The sequence below is a fragment of the Sciurus vulgaris genome (genome assembly GCF_902686455.1).
Source record: "Sciurus vulgaris genome assembly, chromosome: 1".
NCBI classification, from domain to species: domain Eukaryota; kingdom Metazoa; phylum Chordata; class Mammalia; order Rodentia; family Sciuridae; genus Sciurus; species Sciurus vulgaris.
The window spans coordinates 70,284,807-70,294,636 of NC_136461.1; positions in this window are offsets into that span (position 1 = coordinate 70,284,807).

Here is a 9,830-nt window from a genome sequence, read left to right on the forward strand (position 1 = left end):
TTGGCCTCCTTGGAATTCTTTCAGATGATGTGTTTCTTTGTTTAAATTTTCACCATATAAATTTATATTATGAGTAGATGTTAATTGAATTTATTATTTTATATTAGTTTTCCTGAATATATGGTAAGTCACAGGAGGACAGGGACCACATCTGCTTTGTGGGTCACCATTGTCCCCAGACGAATGTCAGGCTAAGACTATTTTAGGTGTCCAATATAAACTTATTTAAATGAATATTTATTGAAAAACTATTCCAGCCTCTTCTCCCTTTCTTACCCTCTACCTACCCATTATTGGTGATCTAGTAAAAACATCCATGATGTACCTAGAATGTCACATATGTTTGTTTTATGAAAAAAATTGCCCCCCCCCACAAGCATGCAGTGGGAACCTTTAATTTTCAGAGCAACTTTCTCCAGCCTTATATAAAATGCTTCCTCTTCAACCTCATGCTCTTCAGTTATAGATCTTCTAGCTATCCTCATCCTTTTTCATCTTCTGATCATCTACCCATTCCCCTAATACTACTTTCTGGATCTAGACCTTTTCAAGTCTTCCCATGTTCATTTATACATTGATTCATGGCTTATTACCATAATCTAGTCCCAGCGGGTAACGAGATAAGGTGGGCCTAGATTTCCCTGTTTTCCTGAAGCTGAGAGGAAACCTTGTTGGGACTAATGACACGTTAAATAACTCAGGCTGACTCCTTACTCCCTGGCGAGTGAGCAAAATCAAGGCTCAAAGGCGGTTTCAAAGGTTCAAGACTATAAACCAGACCACCGTCAGGGATTGGTTAACAACAGTTCCCCGAACGTGATCAGCTTGTGCTTGCCATATAGTCCAATGGGACTCTCACCTGCGTGAACCCACCTGCCTTGCTGACCTTTAAGCTGATTGGTTCCCGCCTAGCCCCCACCCTACATAAAAGCTGTGTGATTTCCTCAATAAACGAGCTCCTGCTGTGACGGGTCTCCCTGATGCGTCTGATTGAGGGCTGGGAGCGGTCGGTCAGTCGGCCCTACCTATCCCGGTCTGACCTTGTTGGGGAGTGTCCCCTTCCCTTGTCTTTGGTTGAGAAGAGCAAGGGGGCTTAAGACCCCGACAAAACCTTGAATTGTTTCCACTGAATCCAAGCCAGGCAAATGCTGGGGACTTGACCTTCCATACCACTGTCCTCTCTTAACCATCTAAAGTTCCTCTTACTGATTCTTGATGTTGTCAAGTTTTATGAGCTTAGGAAGATGGTGGGGGAAAGGAGTTCTGGATGAACTGAGAAATCCTTGATGCACTGGTGTCTGTGAGACACCAGAGACCTGCATCTAGCTCTTGAAATGGGACCTTCACAGACAGCCACAGGCCTCAGCACAAAGAAGATCTAGCTCCAAACTGTACTACCTTGTGTTTGCACAGCCCAATCTATCAGTCTTCCTAATCTGCTAATAACCCATAATGATATGACAGGATTTTACTGAATTATGCTTTTTAATTTATAAAATGGTTTTGAGTGGTTGTCCACTTAGTGAAACACTCTGCTTTTACAAATCATTTCTCATTTTCACAATTATATATATATTTTCTAAAATGAACTTCAAGAGACTAATTTTAAGGTAAAAGGCTAAATATCAATTATTTTCTTTCACTTTGAAACTCATTTATCATAATCCTTATAGGTGGTTATGACTAGAAAGAAAGTCATGGCAAAGGAATTATAGGAAAAAAAGGAAAACTGATGTTTCAAAATAGAGTTATATCACACTCTGATTGTGTGTTGTGTTAAAGAATATGTATTTACTAAGATAAAATTATTTAAGATCCTTATAGTGTTCTGCATAGAAATAGCAAAGATGAGGATGAATTGGGAACCAGTATTTCTAAGTAATTAGGCCTAAGGATGAGCACTCCTGGCTACTGAGAATATGAGGAAGAAAGTAGTAGGATGAGGAAAATGAGCGAATGTCAATGAATTGGAAAATAATGATTAAAATTTTTGACATAGATAAACTGGGGATCTGAGTGTAGTTGAGTTGTGGGTTTGAGCGGATCAAGTGAAATACAGTATCTGGTCATTGCAGTGAAGATGTTAAAGAAACTATGAAGTTGAGATGAATGATAACATGACTGTACCGTATTATCCTGGTCTAACAATGGCAAACAGATTGTTGACTTCAATAAAAACTTGTGAAAATAGAGAAATGATTTGTAAAAGCAGGATGTTTAAGTAAGTGGACAGTCACTAAAAACCATTTTGTAAATTAAAAAACATAATTCAAAAAAAATAAAAGAATCATTAATATAGGCAATGAGAAACCCCAAAGCAACATTCCAATCTGGCTGTACTAAAGCACGCTTTCTCTTGCCAATTGAATTTTGTAGTCTCTTTGTCTTCTGGTTGTGAAAAAATTTGTCCAAACATTATCTTGCAAAATCATATTAATCATTTGGGTCTCATATTAGTCATTAATTCTTATAGCAATCTCCTTTTATCAACATTTTGTTGTTGTTATTTTTTTTTAATTGTTTTTTGCAGAACTGGGAATTGAACTCAGGGGTGCTCTACCACTGAAGAACATACCCAACCCTTTTTAGGTTTTTGGTTTTTTTTTTGTTTTTGTTTTTTGTTTTTTTAGGCAGGTTTTTGCTATGTCGTTGAGGCTGGCCTTGAACTTGTAATCCTCCAGCCCTCAGCCTTCAGAGTCACTGTGGTTCCAGGCATGGGCCAACACGCCCAGTTGTATCACAGTGTTTCAGTGAGATATCTTTTGTGTTTTCATAACATTCTAAACTTCCTGTATTCTCAGACTGACCCTACTTTAATTTCTTATTTATTTAATTATCTGCCCCTTGCAATAGACTGAAATTGTATGCTGATCAAGGGCAATGTCCTATTCATCATTATTTCTTCTGCTCCCTGTAAAAGGAGCAAGAGAAGTTACTAATTTCTTCCCTCTTATTGGTTGCAAGACAATTTAACTTTTATATTTATGATTCCGGTGAGGAAATGGGAAAACAAATTCCACAATATTGTTGATATGATAGAATAAATTGGTATCATCTCTCAAAATGCAATATGAAAATGCTGGAAACATATATCCTTCAAGTACATTTACATCTGCAAACTCCATTTGAATACCAAAAGCAGTATAAACAACTTAAATGACTATCAATAAATGGGTAAATGATTATGATATATCTTTATAATGGTATTCCATGTAAACACTAAATAGTATGCAGTAGATGTTTATGTTTCTATGGGAAGTTCTGGGAAGGCTAGGGATTACATACATTGTGATCCTATGTCATTTCTAGTAGTAATTATGTATGGAATATACAGTTGAAATGTCTTTTGAGGAAATGAGATGCAAATTATTTTATAATCTTTTTTTTTGTACTGAGGATTGAATAACACAGGGTTGCTTAAACACTGAGCAACATCCCCATCCCCAGCCTTTTTTATATTTTATTTAGAGACAGGGTCTTGCTGAGTTGCTTAGGGCCTTGCTAAATTGCTGAGGCTGGCTTCGAACTCATGATTCTCCTGCCTCAGCCTCCCAAGTGGTTGGGATTACAGGCATGCACCACTGAACCTGGTTTATGATCATCTTTTGAGGTAAGAGACTTAAGGATATTTATGGTAACACTACTTGGTTAATTAATTAGTTAGCAAGCAATTGGTGAGTTATAGTATATTAAATTTTACCATTTTTTAAATTTCATACTACTTTCCACGGCTTGATTTTTGTTTTTGAAACTTTGTGATTATTTGTTCCTCTTAATTGCCTCAGCTTTTACAAAAGATCTTTCTACGTCAGTAAGCATTTTCTTCAATTGTTCTTTGGACTCTGGAGCAGTGACATATTTATCTAGTGTTCACCACTCTCTTTGAAGACGATCCCTAGCCTCCTCCTCAACTGTTGATTTTGTTGCTTATTTCATCAAAAAAACAAACAAAAAAAGAATAAATAAATAAATATATAAATAAAGGTAATCAAAGCCTAAGTGGAATTGCCTCAGATATTCTTCCTGCTTTCTACAGTTGTCTTTAAGAATAGCCATCTTGGGCTGGGGAGATAGCTCAGTTGGTAGGGTGCTTGCCTTGCATGAGCGCAAGGCACTGGGTTCGATCCCCAGCACTGCAAAGAGAAAAAAAAAAAAAAAAAAGAGCAGTCGTCTTCTTTTCTAGTTCCACAGAAAACGGACGACTCTCCTCTGTTCAAGGTCAATCCTTTTTATCTCATCTGTCCCATAAATTACCTGCTTTCTCCCTCTCCACTACATCTTCGCCCCTATAATATAAGCATGCTTGAGTCTCCTCCTACCATATATATATATTTGTTTATATATGTGTACATACATTATTATTAATACATAAACAATATTAACAGTCTTCTGAGTTTGAGTTAATACTCCCTTTTGTGAACCCAAGTAGATGACACATACCAACTATTTTCCTGATTAATAATGTTTTCTCAATTCACTGATGTATGGTGCAGTTATCAATACTAATGGAATTTTCCTTAAAAGTCATGGAAGCACATGTTTCCAAAAAAGTGCAATGAATTAATTCCTTATCCTATATTCTTCCTACCACATGGAACACTGTTTGCTACTCACTATAGCCTGAAAACTCCTGCTCTCTCTGTTTCTGTATCCTCGCACTTCTGACCCTTCTCTCTCAATCATTTTAAGAGGTCCTTCTTTGACCAGTACTTCAAATCAAGATGAGCAATATGTTAGCCAATGTTGTTTCCTTAGATGCATTCAGAGCTTAAGAAGAATTTGTAATCACTACCCATATTTTAAAAATTTTAGATTTTATGTAGAAAGTTGGACTGAACCATTTCTCCTGAGAAATCGGAATATATGGTAGCAATACTTCACCCACAGATCTCCATGCCAAAAAAATGACAGAATGTGTATTCACTGCCTATTTACATGAGCATGGGTTATCCACTTTTCAGTAATTTTAACTTACAATGGATTCCACACATTTAGATTACTTATTTTAATCCTCTAAACCAGAGAACTATCAACATTTTTGATTATGTGGCCCTGCTATTAAGCACCACAGTGGGGACGTCCACATGTGTGATTTTTACATAGATATTATGTTTCAATATCATATTTGCAAGTTCTAGAAGTTCTCTTTGATTATTTTACATATCTTCAAGTTTTGTTTTGATGGTTTCATTCATCTCTATCTTCTTCTTTTATTGGTTTTGTGCTTCTTTCATGATTTTGATTTCGGATTCTTTCTCAATTGTTTATCTCTAGTCCTCAGGCAATCTAAACTCCTTCCTATTTTATTTGCTTTCAGTCATGATTTAATATTTTTTCATGTATTAGGATTGATTTTTATGCACATCTCCAATAACGTTTCTTTTTGTTTGTTTGTTTTTGGTAAAAACCTGTAAAATTAAGTAGAGTGCATGTCTCTCCAAAGATTGCCCTTCACTTCTGCTGGAGTTTCAAACTCATTACTGGGCTGAACTTTTACGCTGATTTTTTTGTCTTAGGAGATTCCAAGATTACTTGGTATTAAAAATCAGTACAAAGCAGAAAATAGACCTGTGTCTTGGTTGATCTGTAGTTAAAAAGTTCCAGCAACAACGTATTTAGTTGTGGGACAGTATGTTTATTTATTTATTTTTTAATCCTTTACAGTTTCTAGGTAAGACAGACAACCTTCTTTAACATGTCCCTGGGATACTGGATACATATTTCCGATTTTATTCTTTACAAGGTCTTAGTTCCATAGTTGGTGGCCTAGGTACTTGTACCTGAATAGGCATTACATCACCAATTCTGAACTTACGAAGAACTGGGTCAGCATCTGCTCACCCACTGACCTTGCTGATTGTGAGGACTCATATCATTTATTTAACTTCAAGAGTTTTCTTATTTCCTGGGGAATAGAGATTTACATTTGTGAGGATATTTGTTATTACAACATCTAGCTTTGCCAGATATTGTACAGTAATAGTCTTTTCTATAAATAGACTATTTATTCCATCATATTTGTAACAACAGAAATTCATGTTTAAAAATGATTTATAGGTCTGGGAGTGGTGCACGCCTGTAATACCAGTGACTCAAGAAATTGAGGCAGGAGAATCACAAGTTCTAGGCCACAGTAACTTAGCAATTCAAAAGGCCTATCCTAAAATAAAAAATATTTCTATTTTAAAAAAGGACTGGAGATATAGCTAGCAGTAAAGTGCCCATCAATTCAAGCCCCAGGGTTCCCTCCACAAAAAGATATGTAGGTACTATGGTACTAGTAGCTTACACACCTTATGATCCACACACAAAATGAGAAATAAGAAAAGGATGCAGCAAACTCTTAAAAATTAACTATTTTATTATTGATACTGAAACTATTTTTGTTCACTCCCAAAATAATTGTTAGTAATATAATTGAATATGCTTAATTATACATTACTTTTTTAAAAAAAAATCATGTTTCAAGTCTTTGTAAAATAATAAAATAAAGGCTATCTAAGTTTGTTTTGTTTTCAAACAGCTATTGTTGCTGGAGTAGATATTTCTGAATCTACCGATATAAGTAGAAGAAATACACCTTTATTGATTTACTTCCCATTTTCTCTCAAAACTTATTCTAAGCCTCATTTTAAATATCTCTACTCTCTGCTAACAACAGTTATTCCCACAAAGGATTCAATAATACTGAATAAAGAAATTATTTGGAAGATTCTAAAAACACATTAAAATTATGTGTTCAGTTTCTTAAATCAGTCAGATATGAGAATTTTATTGGGAGACATAATGTTTCCATTTACAAAATCATGTAACAATGAACATTTCTAGTCTAAATGTTCTCTCCCTAGCTCAAGTTTGCCACTCATTATTAAAATACCCTTATCCAGAATAATGTATTTATGTTTCTCAAAAGTTATTTGTCACGATATGTTCTCTTATAGCTACTCATTATAATAAAAATTGTCAATTTGGAACTCAATTTGAAAAATAAAAATATTAAATGACTGTTTAAAAACTTCATATTGTGAAAAACATTAAACTTTCACAGAAATAGAGCAAATGTAGAAGACACTATCACCTAACTTCAACAATTTTTTCTTTATCTCTAATCACTCTTTAGATTCAAGTATTTTAAAGTGAATCACAGATATCATGTTACCTATCTGTAAATACTAAAGAATGCTTATGTAATTTATAAAGATAATCACAACATCCACCATAGCTAACAAAGTTAATGAATCTTAAATTATTCAAATCAATTTTTAAAAAATAATTTGTTGTATGGAAGTATGGTTCACATACAACTTAATTCATCAGTTTTTTTTTTTTTTTTTTTTGGTACTGGGGATCGAACTGTTTTTTTTTTTTTTTTTTTTTGGTACTGGGGATCGAACTCAGGGCCTTGTGCTTGCGAGGCGAGCACTCTACCAGCTGAGCTATCTCCCCAGCCCAATTCATCAGTTTTGAAGAATGCAATTGAATGAGTTTTTTAAAATGATATTTTGAATTAATTTTGGTTTTACAAAATAATTTCAGATAGTGTAGAGAATTTTTTTATACTCTTCATCTAGCGTCCTCTAATTTTAACATCTCTTAATACTATGAAACATATATCCATTTGAGTTTAATATTGGTATAGTATTAACCTAAACCACATTATCTCTTCAGATTTATTATTTTCCAAATTATAATCCAATATCCCCACATTTTATTTAATGGCTGTGTCTCCTTAGTGCTCTCTAATCTATGAGTTTCATAGTTTCGACACTTTGGAAGATAAAAAATCAGTTCTTTGTAAAACGGTTCTCAATTTGGATTTTTCTAAATTTTTTCTCTGAATTAGGATGAGGAATATCACAGAGGTCCTATGTCATTCTTGGTGCATCATAAGTGGTACATGATGTTGATGTATTTTATTACTGGAGATATTAATCTTTATCACTTGATTAAGGTGGTATCTGCCAGATTTTTTCACTGTAAAATTACTATGACAAATTTTATTAAATCCATTTTTAGTGTCCTTGGGATTATTTTTTTCCTGGACTTTATTAGATGATTACTTTATTAATGGATTTCCTAACACTCATCTACGTTTGCATTCCTGAAAGAAAATTCAATGGGTCATGATTCAATGATTCAATAGCTCCTTTTAAGTACTTTGCCATGAGGTAACCAGAAAATGTTTTTTAGTACAATAGCTTTTCAAGGTTGATCCCCATCTCATTAGGAAGATTTAAAATTCTATTATTTAAGATAATATAATCTGGAAACCCACTTAACAATGCACTCCTTTGGAACATGCTGCCATCAAATGAATAATGCCCAGTTCCACTATCAAATCTTCATTCTGTGGAACTTTCTTTTCCCTGGAGTTATGAGTTCCCTTGAGTTACACCTGACACCTGATTCAGCAACCAAGTGAGTAGGGCAGAGGTAACCTTAACCTTCATACAGAATACTAGTGATACTTAACCTAATTATATCCCTCCTTGCTGATAACTTCTGTAACTCAAAAATGTTACTGGGCTGCTCAGCATGCTGTACTATGTAAGTTAGCCCTTAGTTACTTTCTCAGTCCCTTCTCCCACTGTTATTAGCTTTGCTGTCATAGTCTTCCAAATTCATGACAGTCCAGAGTATATTCTCTCCTTGCTTGACCTCATGGATCCTCCCTCCTTCTACCATATTCCAGCCAATCACCATTGCCTCTGGTAAATTTGTAGGTTACCAAATTCTAAAAACATCATTTGCTGTTGTCTACTTCTTCACAAGACTGTATGAACCCAGAGGTCCAGGTTTTTTTCTTGATAATTTCAAAGCTTGACCCTATCTTAATCCTAGTGCATAAAAAGGTGATGTTTAATAAATGTCTGTTGAGTGGAACTGAATCAAACTTAATACACTTAGTAAAGGTTGGTGGATTTGATTTTATTTGATATGACATGGCTTTTATAAAACTACCAATTAACTGGGGGAAAGGATCTCTCCAAAAAGGAATATTTCTGGTATTCTTTTCACTGAACATTTGCCTTTAATTGACTCATTTAAAGCCTTCTTTTTAGTTGGTTGTTTGCTCCAGAAAAGGCAAGTCCCTTGACAGCCAAATTCCTTTTCATTTCATTTCTGAGTCTGGAGAAAAAAGCTCTTCATTTATGAACCTTACAAAACATTCTTATAACATCTGATGCACAAATATTGATCCAGGAAGGTGTTACCTCCTGTGGTTACCCTGTGGGTTTCCACTTTGAATTGCCAAGGAACTCACACTGAAATAGGAAAGCAATGTCATGTTATACGTCCTTTTTCTAATGCTTAGCCATGAAAGTCATATATTTCTTAAGTTCACAATAACATCTGCAGACATCTAATGTCAGAAAAATAGAAGAAAACAGTATAGTTTAAGAAAAATCTTGCCTTTTTTGAGAACAATTTTTTAAGGTGGCACAGAAAAATTTAATCAATCCATAAATAAGGAATAAGATTGAAAGTGAAGTGGAAAATGGTTACATTTATTAACAGTGTTGTTTTGGCTGGATGACCTAATATTTCCTTCCTACAAAATGGTGCTTTGTTCTTACAGACTGCTCATTTAGCCAAGAAATGAAGTATATTATTTTTATTTAGAGACAAAGATGAAAATAGCAAAAGAATTAATTTTGCATCTACTGTTAACATCCATTTTGCAATAACCTGGCCTATGGCCAGTCACAAACCCTCCCTCAAACCAGCAAACTTGGACTGGGGATGTAGCTATGGTAGAGTGCTCGCCTAGCACAGGAAGGTCCTGGGTTCAATATCCAGCTCCTTAAGAAAAAGAAAAAAAAAGAATA